The 17,635-nt window shown below is 43.5% G+C and overlaps 1 protein-coding gene across 2 annotated transcripts in view; it reads left to right on the top strand.

Moving 5' to 3' along the window:
- Window positions 1-4,925: 4,925 nt before the first annotated feature.
- LOC137445593 (poly(rC)-binding protein 3-like) overlaps window positions 4,926-17,635 on the top strand; it is a 618,838-nt gene continuing 606,128 nt past the window's right edge. For both annotated transcript variants that reach the window (XM_068147436.1, XM_068147437.1), the window contains exon 1: window positions 4,926-5,294. The gene's annotated coding sequence lies outside the window, so the exon portion shown is untranslated. The remainder of the gene's footprint in view (window positions 5,295-17,635) is intronic.

Below are 17,635 nucleotides of genomic sequence, written 5' to 3' on the forward strand. Positions count from 1 at the left end.
GCTTGGTGATTTAGAGAGGATTCCTGCATTATATCTCTACCCAGCTAAAGGACAGGCAGGGCAGGGAAGGGAACATTTCACTTGGAAGGGACCTGCAATGATCATCTAGTCCAACTGCCTGACCAATTCAGAGCTCACCACAAGTTAAAGCATGTTGTTAAGGACGATGTCCAAATGCCTGGGGCATCAACCATCTCTCTAGGAAGCCTGGTACAGTGTTTGGCCATCTTCTGGGCAAAGAAATGATTCCTAATATCCAGTCTAAGCCTCCACTGGTACAACTTTGAACATTCTATCACTGGATCCCAGGAGAAGAGATCAGCACGTCCCCTTCCACATATCCATCTCAGGAAGCTGCAGAGAGCAACGAGGTTACCTCTCAGCTTCCTTTTCTCCAAACCAGACAAACCCAAAGTCCTTAGCTGCTCCTCACAGGTCATTCTTTCCAGCCCTTTCACCATTTTTTTTGCCATCCCTTAGATGCATTCACATCCTTTTTGACCTTGACATCCTTCTCAAACTGTGGGGCCCAGAACTGCACACAGTACTCATGGTGAGGCAGCAACAAAGGTTCACCTCATGTTGGCTATAGCATGGCTCTAGGGGAATGGTACTAAGCAGCAATGTTGATCTGCAGACATCTTTGCTAGCCTGAGAGGGAAGAAAGCTGCTCTTTGGCTGGATCTACCTTGCAGCAGAAATTTCAGAGATACTACTGGCAGGCAAGGGTTCATGGTCACTTGGCTGATACCTCTCATTATTACAAGGACATTGAGTGCTTTACCCAAATTGAAGTTTTTAGCTGTCTGCCTCAAAGGTTACCTTGCTGCACTATCAGCATACATGATTTGTGTGTTTCATAATGAGCCAAACACAAAGTATGTCTTCATCTGGACTGCCTGAATGAAACTGGAGAAAAGCTGCTCAGCATCAACTGTTTGCAGCAACGGTGAAACCCTGACGCAAAGTAGTGACCTGTAAGGAATTATTTTATGTCAGTTTAGATGCTCTGTTTTGGTCTCTCAATAACTGTTCTAACAACTTTTGTGTTTTGATCAATTTAGACAATTATAGAATCATAGAATCAACAAGGCTGGAAAAGACCTCAAAGATCGTCAGGTCCAACCTGTCACAGTATCACAGTATCACAGTATCGCCAAGGTTGGAAGAGACCTCGAGGATCATCGAGTCCAACCTGTCAACACAGACCCCATGACTAGACCATGGCACCAAGTGCCATGTCCAATCTCCTCTTGAACACCTCCAGGAATGGTGACTCCACCACCTCCCTGGGCAGCCCATTCCAATGACTAATGACTCTCTCCATGAAGTACTTTCTCCTCACCTGGAGACTAAACTTCCCCGGGCGCAGCTTGAGACTGTGTCTTCTTGTTCTGGTGCTGGTTGCCTGGGAGAAACGACCAACCCCTTCCTGGCTACAACCACCTTTCAGGTAGTTGTAGAGGGCAATGAGGTCACCCCTGAGCCTTCTCTTCTCCAGGCTAAACAACCCCAGCTCCCTCAGCCTCTCCTCATAGGGCTTGTGCTCAAAGCCTCTCACCTGCTCAAGGCCTCTCCCCAGCCTTCTTGCCCTTCTCTGGACACGTTCAAGTGTCTCAATGTCCTTCTTAAACTGAGGGGTCCAGAACTGGACACAGGACTCAAGGTGCGGCCTAACCAAAGCAGAGTACAGGGGCACAATGACTTCCCTGCTTCTGCTGGCCACACTATTCCTAATGCAGGCCAGGATGCCATTGGCCTTCTTAGCCACCTGGGCACACTGCTGACTCATGTTTAGGCGGCTGTCAATCAGCACCTCATGGGCTGTCACCCAACACCTCATGACTACTAGACCATGGCACCAAGTGCCACGTCCAATCCTCTCTTGAACACCTTCAGGGATGGTGAGTTTACCACCTCCCTGGGCAGCCCATTCCAATGGCTAACAACTCTCTCTGTGAAGAACCTTTTCCTCACCTCGAGCCTAAACTTCCCCTGGCACAGCTTGAGACTGTCTTCTGGAAAAAAGGACTTCTACAGGAGATCTTTGTATAATAAAATACCTGACGAACCCTTGTCATGATTTCCATCCAGTCAAATGTAGGTACATCCACACTGCAAACCTGGCAGTTTCCCAGCAAGCAAATGACTTGAGTGCTGAGTGATGCTTGTAAATCAGACATCAAATATGCAGATCTTGTGACATGGCAACTGAAATGCACATTTTAAAAAGATATGTTCTCATTGAAGCATTTTGTGTTTGGGTGTTTCCAAATACCGCCAGCGCGTGTGCTTTTCACAACTGGACTATGAAGTCACTCATCAAAGTTTGTAAGTTTGTGACTTTTTTTTTTTGTCCTGGAGAAGTGAAATGAAAAATAATAGGCCTGTACACATTTGGCAATGTCAGCAGGGCCACAGAGTTATGACTGACAGTAAAAACTGCCCTGATGTTACTGGGCATAGAGTGACTCAGGAAACTGGTAACGGTCAGAGCCTCACACTGCATACTGGATGGACCTGTGTTTTACAGAAAGCTGGCACTTCTACAGCAGGGTAAAATCATAGTATCATAGTATCAGTCAGGGTTGGAAGGGACCACAAGGATCATTTAGTTCCAACCCCCCTGCCATGGGCAGGGACACCCCACACTAGATCAGGCTGGACAGAGCCTCATCCAGCCTGGTCTTAAACACCTCCAGGGACGGGGCCTCGACCACCTCCCTGGACAACCCATTCCAGGTCTTCACCGCTCTCACGGTGAAGAACTTCCTCCTCACATGGAGGAATGATTAATGCATAATAGAAGCCAGAGAGAGTTCATGTAAATACATATTAACTGAGATGCAGTTTCTTGAAAATGAACTGAAATTAAAGAAAATATTTAATAACATAATGTATAAAACATGACCACCACTTTAATGTATAAAACATTTCTCCAACTTAGCTACTGCAGGAATCAGGCCTCCAAGCAGCACAGACTTTATTTGCAATGTCTTTACTCCCCTTTGTGTGGCTGTGAATAATTTTAAATAGATTTGATTTCAAAAAAAGAGACATATTATCCAAATCCAGTAAACTCTTGAGTTCTGTCATCAGACTGCTGAACAATGTGGTTCACAGAAGACACTGGAGTAGAAACAGGCTCTTCTTCCTTTGACTCCTGTGAGAAGCTCACTGCAGGAACTACATCCTCTTATTTCTACTTCATATGAGAGATTTGGAAAACTCATTATTCTTCTAGTTCCTGTGCTGCAAACCAATCTTGATGATTCTGTGATATACCTTTCAATAGAGAAAAAAAAAAAAAAAAGTTGAAAATAATGACAATACAGGGAAATTAAACTGTTCAGCTCTGAAAATATCTTTTCTTATTTAATGAATTGATTCATTTAGAAAAGATGTTCCAGTTCCAACCAACACCTGGGTTCAAAATACTTTGCCTGCTCCTCTACTCCAGCTAGTAAGTAAGTGAGTAGATTGCTGTGCCCCAGTGGGAGTGCTACAAAGATCCCTGAAAGACCATAGCCACTTCCTGAGGAATGTAACTGGGCACTCCACATCCCCTGCCATACTACATCAGTGGTTCATTCTCAGGCAGTTTGGTCACCATGAGGTGTTCAGCCCGGCAGTACTCAGTCCCCACGTGGACAGGTTGTTCATACAACATCTGCTCTGTGGGTAGCAAGACCAGTGTTTAAGAGCAACCATTACACACCCTGCTTCACAAGTCTTATTCCAGACGGCTTCACTTACTGCCAAGTATCAATAAACAATACTAGTTTAAGTGCCTTAGCATTGGTTTACAAACTGGAGCATATCCTTCTACTATTTACTATATGTACTCCTGCTTAGTTCAGTGTGACTTCTTTCAGTCGAGACAAAGAAAATGTAAAAAGATGTCCAAAGTTTTTATGTTTATCTACTTCAGAGCAACTTTACAGGATTAAGTTGAAGAGTGTTTCTAGGGGCGGTAAGTCAGGTAAAAGCTTCCTTCTGTAACATCTAAATGTTTGCCGGATTTTGACAACTGCTTAAGACAAATGAGACCCTACGACAGTCCTCATGAACAAAATGCTGCGAGTAGCTTCCATTTGGATCAAAAGCAAACACCGTTTGCTGGCGCCGCTCCCTGTGAGCCCTCGCAAGGGTCAAGGCTGGATGCACTTTTACTACTTTTAATGAAAATGAGTACAATTTTCAACGCACCAGCTTGTTGCTGGTCCTTTTCTCAACGACACCAAGCGATGCTGATGTGTCATCGACAGGCAGGACTAGGCTAACAGATAAAACCGTCGGTCGCCTTTCATCGCGCCCAAGTTTTGCTTCCCGATCTGAACTCCCCTTACCCCACGGCTGCCATGCAAAGAGCTGCTCACAGGAAGGGGGCTCCGCAGCCCGCTGGGCGAACATGGGCCCAACACACCACCGGCCCCCGGGTCCCTCGGGTCGCAGCATCTGCACGTCTTTCGGCGCAGCTGCGCGGGTCGCTCTCAGCCGCCGGCACCGCTCGCCCTGCAGCTTCTACTGGCAGCAGCGGGGCCGCCTCGGAGAGCTCCCACTTCGCCCCGCGGGGCTCCCGTCGCGGGCGCGGCTCCTCACCACTGCCGCCCCGCCCCTGCCCCGCAGCGTATCCGCACCCCGGCCCGCAGCGGGGGGCGCCCGCGGGCGGCGGGAGCGCGGGCGCGGGGGTGGCCGAGGAGCGGCGGCGGCAGCGCGGGCGCGGGGGGTGGCCGAGAAGCGGCGGCGCCGTGAACGCGGCTGCAGAGCACCAGCGAGGCGCGGGAGCGGGAGCGCCGTGCCCGCCGCAGCCACCGGAGCCGGGCGAGGAGCGAGCCCGGCCTCCCGGAGCCGCCGGGGAGAGGCTCGCAGCCCTGTGGGGAGCCAGAGAGAGGCCCCTCGCCGAAAGCGCAGCCTCCCCCCCCCCCCCCCCCCCCAATATCCCTCCCTCCCTTCCCGGCCCGCCGCCTCCGTCCGCCCCCAGCGAAGAGAAACAAAACAAAACCCCAGCACCGCCACGCTCTCCCGCCTGCTCTTGGCATTTTTTTCTGTTTGTGGTGTTTGTTTATTATTTTTCTTTTAATTGGGGGGGCTCTCCTGCCGGACTGACTTGCACCGTCTCTATAATTTCTCTTCCCCTCATTTTGGTTTTTGGTTTTGTTTTTTTTTTTTATACACTCCTTGATTCCAAATCCTGTGTCTGTGTGTTTCAATACTATCACAACCTCTGATAAGATTAGATCTTTTTAGATACCCTTCCTCCTCTCTGACCCCATCCAACACCCCTTGTTAAGGTGAGTTGTGTCTTTTCATCACTTTTTTCCTCGTGTGGTGTGGTTTTTTTTGTTTTGATTTGGGTTTTTTTTTTTTGATCTTGTGCTGTTTGTTTTTTGTTCCCCCCCCCCCCCCCCCCCCCCTTAGGGCAGGGTTTGGGGAGGAGGGGATGTGAACGAGAGAAATTAGTGGGGAGTCAGGCATGTTTGCAAAGCCTTATTTTCCCTTCTGCAGCCTCAGCATCATTCCGGAGTGCTCCCTTTTATCCCAAGGATGTAGCTAGCTGATGAAAGTGGGGAACTACTCTTCCATAGCACTGCATGCTTGAGAGCCACAGCAACAGCGGGGGGGGGGGAAAAGGCAGATGCTCTTTTTTTCCTTCAACCCCCTTCCTCCCCCCCGCCTCCCCATTCCCTCCTCCTTTCTGTGTTTTGCTGTTTCGTGGCTTTTTTTGGTGTGTTTGGTTTTGGGTTTTTTTTCTTTCTTTTTTTTTTTTTTTTTTTGGTGTGTGTGTATGTGCTGGGTTTCTGTTTTTAAGCAATACACGAGGGACTTCGAAAGAATTGCATGTGATGTTGGGGAAGTAAGTGTGTGTGCATGCACGTGTGTCTTGAGTGTGTACGTGCGTATGTACGTGTGAAGTGTGTTTGTATTTTGTGTTTATAGGATGATGAGTGATAAACCTTTTGAACAGCCACAGTACACAGTGCGAGGAGCATGGCAGAGGCTGATGATGGAGAAATCGGTCTGGCATGCAGTAAAGCTACAGAGCTTTCCACAGAGTTCAGTCCCTTGTGCTCCACAACATCTTTCCATAAAACCTTACTGGCACTCCTGGCTTCCCAGCGGAGGAGTGCCGAGGGAGAAAACTTTAGGGCTAACGTAAATTGATGGTGTTTCTGTGCATTCGGCAGCCTGAGACAGCGTTATTCCAGGAATAAGTGGGGGAAATAACATTGTGATCCCGAACAAATGGATCATTTGCTGTCCCATACACTGGTCAATGAGTAAAAGATGAACCATTATTAATAGTTTGATGAGCCTGCTTTACTGCCCAGATCCAAAGTTGGTTTAGAGGTGTTTTTCTTCAGTTGTCCAGCTGACTCTTTTCCTACTGCAAGTAGAAATGTGATTCTACAGTAAACCAGTCTATTACAAATCTGCTGGGGAGCCATTTATTATTCTGAAGGAATCAAGTAATTCTTTATCTGTTTCATGGATCGTCCCACAGTTGTTTAGCGTGCTTTTCAATTGTATATTTTGCCTGTGTGTGTGAAGTGGGGGTAACACAAATTTTAGTTGCATTTTAACAAGGAGTAAAGGCATAACTGGAAGGGTCACATTTGCAAAGTTTCATTTAATATAAAGCAAAATAACAGCCCCTAACTCTTTTTCGTGGATTTTTTCACACCTTCCTTGTTTGTTTCAAAACAAGCAGATGACTTTGCTTAAGAACTTGGAAGGAAAACTACTTCACAGTGTTACAGTTTCAAATATTTGGCTCTCAAAATGATTACACTTGTTTGACTGAAACTTGGATTTGTTTATGAAATCTAGTGGATCCAAAGTACATGAAGTAGCACTTGGTGTAAATATAGTTTTCTGACGGGTTGAATCATTTTTGCATCAGGAAGTTTACAAATACATTTGAAAGGTTGCTGTCACCTGTGTTTGGAGGCCTTCATGATGTGTGGATACAGGAAGATTTCATGTTGCCTTGTCTAGTTAATGCAGTTCCAAATCAACCTATCTTTCTGCATGCTGTGTAGATGATGTTCAACAAAAATGAGCAGTCATGGAAACAGTCTTGTAGTATCAAGAGTCATTTCATCATTTATTTTCTTGTTAGCCTAAATTAAAAGATTTTACACAAGTTTGCCTTGGGATTTTTTTTTCCGCTGTGGCTGGCTGATGTGAAAGCAGAAAGCATGCTTTCAGTCATGCCATTTGTAGTGCATGTTAGCAGCAAGGGGAGAAACACCTGAGTGTGCTACATACGTTGTCCCTGAAGGTATGCAGGAGTGAGAAAAGAGAGAGAAAACCAGCAGGGTGTCCTAGCAGTTTAAAGAAATAAATAAGGTTGATGCATGTTAGCTTGTCAGCTGCTTTTCTGCTGAACCTTGATGACTGGCTAAATACATTTCCTTGGTATGCACTGCGCTGTGATATAGTTTTTCTGATTTGATGGATTTTGCTGTTAAAATCACATGTGTCACAGGAGAACTCATGGTACAATGATAAAAATCATGCCTCCTCATTTTAATCCAGGGCAGGCTGAAATACCCACAACTCCTGCTGAAGTCACTAGGAGTTACTTGTGTTCAGCATTCATCAGGATCATTTCCCTCAATGTGTCAGGATTTAGGGTATTTCCAAAGGATACAATTGCCAACATGTCTGTGACATCTCATTTTGTTTAGGTTTTACACGGGGTGCATATAGTCAGTTTATGAGTCAAGGTTTTCTTTAACCATAGCAACACTAAAGTGTGTTAGGAAATGTAAACTTTCAGTGTTGTTTTTTTACTCATGGATTTTTAAAGAGAATTTTCTTGGTATCCTTTATCTGTTTGTGAAAAGGCACTGTTCAGAAATCCATGCACTAAATTCCTTACTCTGGTTGATTAGCTGTTGGCAGTGGTGAAGGAAAACTACCAAACACCCGGATGGTGTGTTTGTACAAAACAAAACAGCCAAGAAAACCCCAAACAAGCAAAAAACCCCACAGACAAACAAACAAACAAACAAACAAAAAAGGCAAGTTACGTAGTTTTGGGGGTTGTTACGTCTTTTTTTTGTCATAACAACTGGAAGACCTGAGTGCTTTCAGCTGGTTGTGAAAATGCTGAAGCAAGGTAATGCTGAGTTTGATCTGATGGTCGTTCTCATTGATGTGAATGGCAGCACACCAACACTTAGATTATTCTGTAATGTACTAACCTAAATTGAACGGGCCTTTAATTTATGCATTGAGTCCTGGATAAAAGCCTCAAACCTTGGATTTGTTCACCTCTAAAGCCTTTTTTTTGGCTCTTGAACCAAGCCATATAAAGCTGTAGTGCTATAAACAAAGTAATGGAGGGAGAGTTAAGAAGTCATTGACTTTGTGGATCTTACTGCTGTAAAAGTAAAGTGGGATTTCTCCCTACTGTTAGCCAGCATTTGCTTTATTATTGTACAATAGCATTCTGAAATACTTAGTTTGATATGTTTTTATTCACTGCATGTGGTAATTCCACTTGTATGTTTTGTCTTGTCCTGAAGTACAAGTACCCATCAGTAGTATTTTGCCGTAGGGTGAAAAAATGCTCTTGCCTTTGGGCATACATATTGAGGAAGCTATACTGGCCCTGTATTTTCTTAAATTTTTACAAGTGAGGCAAAAAACTGCCACAGTGTTGCCTGAGATTTTTGTGAATGGGCTACAATAGTATTATCTATATCCATGCAGCGTACAATTACAAAATAAATTCATAAGCAGCAGCATAATCCATCTGAAAACAAATGAATTCGTCTTTCTCTGTAAATGCCTCTGCCATTACCAAGTTTCAAACAGTACTGTGTGTTTCAATCTGAGTATATCTTTGTGATTTTAAAATGCTTAGATGAATGAGAGTACTTTATGCAAAGCTGACTTTTTGCTTGCATTTTGTCTGCTAGAAATACACACTTTGCAATTATTTTTTTAAATGCTCTACTTGCTTCTATGTAGAAGAAAGTATTTTCCTTCTAGGAACCATGTGTAAATGAAAAGCTAGGTGATGAACAGAGCTTCAAGCAGTTACCTTCCCAGTCTTGGCAAATGTGAATGAGTGTCAGAGGTAGCAAGTGCTTGGGCATGGCAGGCAAAGGAGGAGCGTGGCTTGTGGGAAAGCAAAGTTATCTGTCTGGTGCTGGAGCAGCTGTGTGCTTCAGGGCTAAACCAGCAAGTCACTTCCTCACCCTTAACAATATTAACCCTCTCAGCCTGGCACTTCATGTTCAGTGATCTGCCTGGTTTTCTCTGTGTTTTAGTGTAGATATGGATGACTTAATTATAGTCTGGTCATGCTAACACAGCTCTCTGATGAGAACTGTTTGTAGGAGGTCAAATGGAAAATAATGGTGGAGCAGAGTCTCCGGCTCTAGTGCTTCCTCCTTGTAGTATGTTTTCATCTGTGCCAGTTTTTTCCCTGGATTTGCATCCAGCTATTACACCCTACTTGCTGGAGGCTGCTTTGCGTGGAGAGAAGTGTTTGTAGGAAGGAGGGGGGTTGGAAAAAATTGTTACCATTGGAAAACACGATGTAACGGCTCCACCAACTCCAACCACATGCAGGAGTATCTGTAGTGTTGTAGGTAAAACCATTGGAATTTGATGTAAATACAAGATTTCATGCTTCATGAAACATAACTTCATAAAACATAATTCAAAGGAAATGCTCTTTTCAGCATGAGGCCTGGTATCAGTGAGTCCCTAAGCCTATTCTTTTCCTGTGGGGTCTGTTTGGAGCAGCCCAGTTAATTCCTGGTTGCAGTGGAGTGGGGCAAGTTTCTCAAACTGATAATTTTTACTCCACCCTTTTAACTGGGTGCCTACTCCAGCACTGCAGTGGTATATATAACAAGAATTAAGCTTCTTTTTTTTTTTTTTTTTTTTTCCTCTATAGGTCAAAATATATAATGCACTATTGATTTCTGCTAATGCACAATGCTTTTTACAGGAATCCAGTTGTCTTGATTACGGATCTGTTTATCCTGCGACATTCATGACTTTCTCAGCTGTGTATTAGAGCCTATTAAGTATCCACAGTATTTAAGTATGGCTGGGTTGGGCTGCCCAGGGAGGTGGTGAAGTCACCATCCCGGGAGGTGTTCAAGAAAGAATTGGATGTGGCACCTGAAGCCATGGTTTAGTAGTTATGAGGTGTTAGGTGTTAGGTTGGTCTTGATAATCTCTCAGGTCTTTTCCAACCTGGCTGATTCTATGATCCTGTCATTCTATAAGAAAGCAAACTGCTTGTTTTCTTTAAATGATAGACAGATTCTTCTATCTGTTCTTTCATTTTTATTTTTCTTTGGGGGTGGGGTTGTACAACTTATTTGATTAAAATTTGTCTCTCAGTTGGCTTTAAAATAGTTAGAAAAGTGCTTTTTATTTTTAGACAGTCTTTTCTGTATGCATTTAAAAAAGAAAAGGTTTAGTTTCATAATGAAGTTTTAGGATAGGCCACTAAGGTCTGATGAGAGCTTAGGTCTCTTAGTAACTCGTTGTCATCATGCTTTCATTAATATAAATGGCATATATAGTGACAAGGTCTCCTTCAAACTTAGTGGTACTTTGCATATAACAGTTTCTTTTATAATAAGTCACCTGGAGCTCCCCTAAAGATTTATATTTATTTCTTTTAAAATCCGCATTGAAGATACGAACATCTTAAGCAAATCAAACTGGTAGAGTTATTTGAGCTGTTGTATCACAGTATCACCAAGGTTGGAAGAGACCTCAAAGATCATCAAGTCCAACCTGTCACCACAGACCTCATGACTAGACCATGGCACCAAGTGCCACGTCATTCCAATGACAAATGACTCTCTCAGTGAAGAACTTCCTCCTCACCTCGAGCCTAAACCTCCCCTGGTGGAGCTTGAGACTGTGTCCTCTTGTTCTGGTGCTGGTTGCTAGAGAGAAGAGACAACTGTCTCCTGGCTACAATCCCCCTTCAGGTAGTTGTAGACAACAATGAGGTCTCCCCTGAGCCTCCTCTTCTCCAGGCTAAGCAACCCCAGCTCCCTCAGCCTCTCCTCATAGGGCTCGTGCTCAAGGCCTCTCCCCAGCCTCGTTGCCCTTCTCTGGATGTGTTCAAGAGTCTTGATGTCCTTCCTAAACTGAGGGGCCCAGAACTGGATACAGGACTCAAGGTGTGGCCTAAGCAGTGCACAGTACAGGGGTACAATGACTTCCCTGCTCCTGCTGGCCACACTATTCTTGATACAGGCCAGGATGCCATTGGCCTTTTGGCCACCTGGGCACACTGCTGGCTCATGTTTAGGCAGCTGTCAGTCAGCACCCCCAGGTCCCTTTCTGTTTGGCAGCTCTCCAGCCACTCTGACCTCAGCCTGTAGCTCTGCATAGGGTTGTTGTGGCCAAAGTGCAGCACTCGGCACTTGGATTTGTTGAATGCCATCATGTTGGACTCTGTCCATCTGTCCAGTCAGACGAGGTCCCTCTGCAGAGCCCTTCGGCCCTCTAACTAATCAACATCTGCTCCCAACTTGATGTCATCTGCAAATTTGCTGATGAATAGATGCTGCTGTTGAATAAACCAGCTGTGATGATATGGTTCCTTTAAGGAGTATCACTCATCTAGGCAAGCTCAGTATAAAAGATCTACAAACCATCCTTAGCAGTTCGGGGAAATACCTTTACTTTATGATGGCTGCTTTAGTAATCTGGGTAGAGATGCAGCAATACTCTGTGAGTACATGGTAAAAGACAGGCAGCATAATCTGGAAAGTAAATAGGGCCTGGGGGGGGGCTCAGAAAACCCCTCAGGAAAACCAAAAATAGTTTGTCTTTCTGGAGGTGAGGTCAGTGTGCAGCCATAAGCTTCCTCGGATTTAAGGGCTGCTTCTATACATGACACAATATTAGTGGCTTACCAGTCACTATATAAGCTAGCAGAGGCTGTAACAGGAGCAGAAAGGGAGAACTTCACAAGTGCAATACACTTTGACTTACAACAATGAATGGGAAATGGTTTAGACTCAAAAAATACGGAAATTCAAAGTTAAGGCTTATGTTGCACTTTACAGAGGCATAGTTATGTCTTGGGAGTTCGTGTTGCAGCTCTGACAAATGTCTCCTCAAGTGGGCTGTGTGATGCTTTTCTTATCTGTAGTAGTATAATGAAGACTAAATTCAGTGTTTTATGTTGAAGAGTTCTTCAGCTTCAGTGTAAATCCTTGCTTAAGTGAGAGACTTGGAAACAGACTTGTAGAACATTGACAACAAAAAAGCTGATAACTATTATCATTATTATTATTATTATTATTATTATTATTATTATTATTATTATTATTATTATTATTATCTCAGAGAAGCTTATTTTGCATGAGATGGGTCGTGTTCCAGGCAGTATGCATCATTAGACTAAAAGTCCTTGGCACTTTCACAGTGCACGACTGCTCGATGCTGCAGCAGAACGCAATAAATTGAAAGTCCTTTCTCAAATCCGAGGTGTAAATAAGGAACATGTTAAATATAGGCAAATTAAATATATTAATTGCACATGATAGTTAAAATTTAATGTATTAGCTGTATGTTTCTGGATGTCCATCTGTGTGCAAGGAGGTATTTTGTAAAAATACTTTATGAATTCCAGAAGCAGATAAGTACTTCATAGGTAATTTCTTTACGTGTCAGAGTAGAGGTGCTGGTCAGACTGGAACACACTGCCCAGAGAAGTTCTGTATGCCTGCTTCCTGCAAGTGTTCAAGGCCAGGCTGGAAGGGGCTTTGAGCAATCTGATATAATGAAAACTGTCCTTGCCTGTGGAAGGGGGGTATGGAGTATCTGATATTTGAAAGTCCCTCCCTGCCCAAACCTGTCTATGATTCTGTGTTACAGACATAAACTAATTAGCCATCACAACTCCTCCTTTGGTTTTGCAGTACATAGACAAAGCAGTAATAGTAAAATGAAAGAAGAATTTGTTTTCCTTCTCTTTTCCTTTTATAGTTATAGCTTTCAGTGGTAGTGCAGGATTGTAGATTTGACTGTTCCTAGACTCTGGCTTAGATGTAAGACTCCTTATGCTTTCTGAGTGAGCATCAGTGCTTGTATAAGCATCTGGGATTGGCAGAACTCCCCTGCATGGCAATACAGAAGACTCTGGGAAGGGGGGGATTTTGTGATGCTTTGAAGGTAAAATCTTCAGTGCCATATGGATAATCCAGATCATCCACTTCGCTGAGATTTTTCCAGTGTATATTGCAAAGGGAAGCTCAGACTAGATCTCCAAGGCCAAAATATTAAAAGCAACTTTTAAGTTTGCACTCTCACTCAGAATTTGCCTGTGTGTGGCATCTATATTTGCAGCCTTGAAATTAAAGCAATGTAAGGCAAAAAAAGGGATAGTAAAGTAGGAAGAATGAAGGAAAGGATTTAGCAAAATGTTAACTAAAGGACATTTAGAAGGAAAAATGGAAAAAGGTGCACATAGGGGGGGTCCTTAAGAGAGAAGATGGAAGAGAGAAAGTAAGTGTTTAAGAGGAGACTGGATGAGGCACTTGGTGCCATGGTTTAGTTGATAAGATGGTGTTGGGTGGTTTAGTTGATAAGATGGTGTTGGGTGATAGGTTGGACTCGGTGATCTCAAAGGTCTTTTCCAACCTGGTTAATTCTATTCTGTTCTATTCTAAAACATTGCACAGAGATGAAATTAATAAGATCTAACAGAATGCAAGAGGCAAAAAGGCACAAAGCAAATATCGGAGGTGGAGCTGGGTTAGAAGAAAGCACAAACTAATGATATAAGGCAAAAAGACATGCTGCAAGGGTGCTATAAACCTTCAATTAAAAGTTTGTTTTTTCAAGACCAGCTTAACTGATCTAAATTCCACCTGCTTCTGCAAAGGGGACCCTACATATTTCTCTTTCTGTCCTTCAGATAATGTGCTGCAACTTGTTATATTTAGTTGATTAGATAGTATTGGATGATAGGTTGGACTCAATGATCTCAAAGTTCTCTTCCAACCTGGTTAATTCTATTCTATTCTATTCTATTCTATTCTATTCTATTCTATTCTATTCTATTCTATTCTATTCTATTCTATTCTATTCTATTGAAACAGTGGAAAGTGGAGATGGAGGAGCTGGTCTCTTCTCCCTGGTACCCAGTACTATCATACGGTGGTATATTTCAAACCTGTGCCAGGGAAGGTTTAGACAGGATATTAGGGAATATTAAGAAGATGATAAAAAAATGGAACCAAATACTCTCTCACTTTCCCTCCCCTCCCCTTAATACCACAGCATTAAGAATTATCTCTATGTACATGGGCAAGTAACTTCACTTTCTGGTTTTGTCCCATTTAAAGTACAAGGGCTGCATTTTCCCATTTGAGTGTTTGTAAGAGTAATCTCTGAGTCATATTTGTCCTGCAGACCTGGGTATGGAAGAAGGGATTCAAGATCTTTGTAGGGGAGTAGACTGCCAGTGTGTGTAGGCACAAAGGTTCGGGCTGGAAAGAAGCCTGGAGTCCTTTGCACTGACTCGTAAACCACCAGGATGTTTATGCTGGGTGAAAAGAATATAGCAATTCACACAGAAGTGTTGTTTATGTTGCTGTCATTTAAAAAATATAAATACAAATATATATATATATATAAAAAAATAATAAATAGATAAATAAATAAAAATTAACTATTGATCTGGAAACGCCCCAAAATTGTTAATATGTCATGGCAGTGTGTGTGACCTGTTTACCTGTTTTCCTAGGATGCTTTGGATGCCATTTGATATTCAAAAATTATGATTTTTCAGCCTGCTGTTGCTATGGTAAGAATCAGCACATCAGGGAGAGGTATCATAATAAATAATATCATAACAAAAAAACTTGTTAAGAGCTTTGCATTTTCCTGGGACAGCACTGGGTCGGTTTGGAGTTTCTACTGAACTGCTGTCAGAAGAGCATTCAAACTGGGGGCAACATCTCTTTTGTTATTGATGGAGGAGCACTTCTGCATGGGCAGAAGAAATAATTTATTCATAATGTTACAAGGATGATCAGAGAGCTGGAGCACTTCTCCTGTGAGGACAGACTGAGAGAATTTGGGCTATTCAGTCTGGAGAAGAGAAGGCTCTGAGAACAGAATAGAATAGAACAGAATAGTACTAGCCAGGTTGGAAAAGACCTTTGAGATCATCGAGTCCAACCTATCACCCAACACCATCTTATCAACTAAACCATGGCACCAAGTGCCTCATCCAGAAGACCTTATTGTGGCCTTCTAGTATCTGAAGGGGGCTACAAGAAAGCTGGGGAGGGACTTTTTAGGGTGTCAGGTAATGATAGGACTAGGGGGAATGGCAAAAAAACTAGAAGTGGGTAGCTTCAGGTTGCATGTCAGGAAGAAGTTCTTCCCCATGAGGGTGGTGAAACACTGGAAACAGTGCTGGAACACTGGAAACACTGCCCAGGGAGGTGGTAGAAGCCTCCTGCCTGGAGGTTTTTGCAGCCAGGCTGGATGTGTCTCAGAAAAACCTGCTGTAGTGTGAGGTGTCCCTGGCCATGGCAGGGGATTGGAACTAGATGATCCTTGAGGTCCCTTCCAACCCTAACAATTCTATGATTCTGTGTTAATTTGAGGTTTTCTTCAGGCTGCAATGACTCCAGTTATTTTTGAAACAGACATCTCCTCAGTCAGAGAGTCAGTAGTCTCATGCTGAGACCAGCATCCCTTCAGAATCATGCAGAGTTTGCACTGTCATAGTGTTCCCAGAGAGTGTTTTAGCAATGTGACAGGCTTGCCTTCAAGTGTCCTGGCTGCAGGTTGCTGACAGTAACCTTGTTCAGAGACACCAATGTATTTCCTGGGTTTGCTATTCGTTGTTTATTCTTGTGGTAGTTTTAGGTTATGCCTTTAAATATTTTTTCACTGATCTTGATCAGAAAGTAGTAAGATGTAAATAAGGGTGTAAAAATGAAAATAATGATAATTCTAAACAATCTCACTGTAAAGATAATGGATTTAAGCTAGTAATGTAAACGATTTATCTTCTCGCTTCCTGGGGCTGGGAGATACCTGCTTGACATTGGCTGCCTGCTTTTGTTGTGACTGATACTAACTTCTCTGCTTCTGTCTCTTGTCCCTTTGTTTACAAGGGGGTAAAGGGGAGGCAGGGAGGGAGAAGCTAGTAGCTTCTTCTGGTCCTTGGCCAGGGGGAGCCTTGTGCTGTTTATTAATTGTAAATACCTGTAAATATTGTAAATGCTGTATATTTTGTCCATACTCATTGCATTCCATTGCAGATTGTAGATTTGCTTGTAAATACAGCTTCATTTGCTTCCAACTGTGCTGGTCTGGCAAATTTAATGTTGGGGGGTGGGTGTGTGTGTGGGTGTGGAATTTTTAAGCCACCAGAAGCCTGCTTAATATTTTGATTCACTATAGCAGATCTCGCTTGAAGGCTTGTTTGCAAACTTCCTGAGCAGCAGAGTTGTGGTGAAAGTGCCTCCTTGGCAGCAGATGGACTGTATTCTTCCGGAATTTCTGCTTAAGGCCAGCAATCCTGGCCATGCTGAGCTTGGATGTTCCTCCTACTTGCAGACATAAGTGCTTTCACATAGTGTATGAAGGCAGTGGAGTCCAATAATAACTAGATTGAGGGAATAAGGGGATTAGCTGGCTGAAAACTTAGGCCTTTTGGAAAATCCCTCTCTAACATGTTTAGTCTCTAACTTCCGTCAATATTTAAAAGGATTTTATGCCAAGGACCTCTCTGGAAATCCTGCTAACCCTCTCTCTTTGTTGGTATTAGATGTGGATATTTTAAATCAGTGTGCATAATTACTGGGGTTTTCTTAGACTGTTTTCTGAAAGGCTGATGGCAATTAGTTTCTTCCCTTCCTGTTCTTGTTTCCAGTAACTCTTGGGTCCATTTGACAATAACAGCCACACCTGCCACAGGGCTGAAAAGCTCAAAGTGGAATCCTGTGTCAAGTTTCTTCCAAGTATGTGCTAGGACAAATGAGAAGTACACACTGAGCCCAAGAGGGAGACCGCAGTTTGTCTGTGATGGACCCCAAGGGAACCTTTGACACACTCCAACCAGCATGTCCAGTCATATGGCTAGACCTTCTTAGACAGCTAAGACACTTGAGATCAACACAGGTTTATAGAGAACCAGGCTTCTTTAATGTCCTCTGTGTAATGTTTTTGTTCATAACCCTGATGTATGGCAAGTATCCATGTCCTTCATGGCTGCCCTTCACATTTAGGGAGGCTTGGAATTGTGCAGACCTTTACTTTCTACTACAACTTTTGTTAGAATCATGTTAATTTTCACTGTGGTTGCAGCTTATGATGCATTGTGCCCAGTTCTGGGCCCCTCAGTTTAAGAAGGACATTGAGACTCTTGAACCTGTCCAGAGAAAGGCAATAAGGCGGGGAGGAGGCCTTGAGCACAAGCCCTGCAAGGAGAGGCTGAGGGAGCTGGGGTTGTTTAGCCTGGAGAAGAGGAGGTTCAGGGGAGACCTTACTGCTCTCTACAACTACCTGAAGGGTGGTTGTAGCCAGGAGGGGATTGGTCTCTTCTTCCAGGCAACCTGTGACAGAACAAGAGGACACAGTCTCAAGCTGTGCCAGGGGAAGTTTA

This window comes from Melanerpes formicivorus, unplaced genomic scaffold (assembly GCF_026170545.1).
Source record: "Melanerpes formicivorus ecotype bairdi unplaced genomic scaffold, bMelFor1.0.p_v2 SCAF_15, whole genome shotgun sequence".
Classification (NCBI taxonomy): domain Eukaryota; kingdom Metazoa; phylum Chordata; class Aves; order Piciformes; family Picidae; genus Melanerpes; species Melanerpes formicivorus.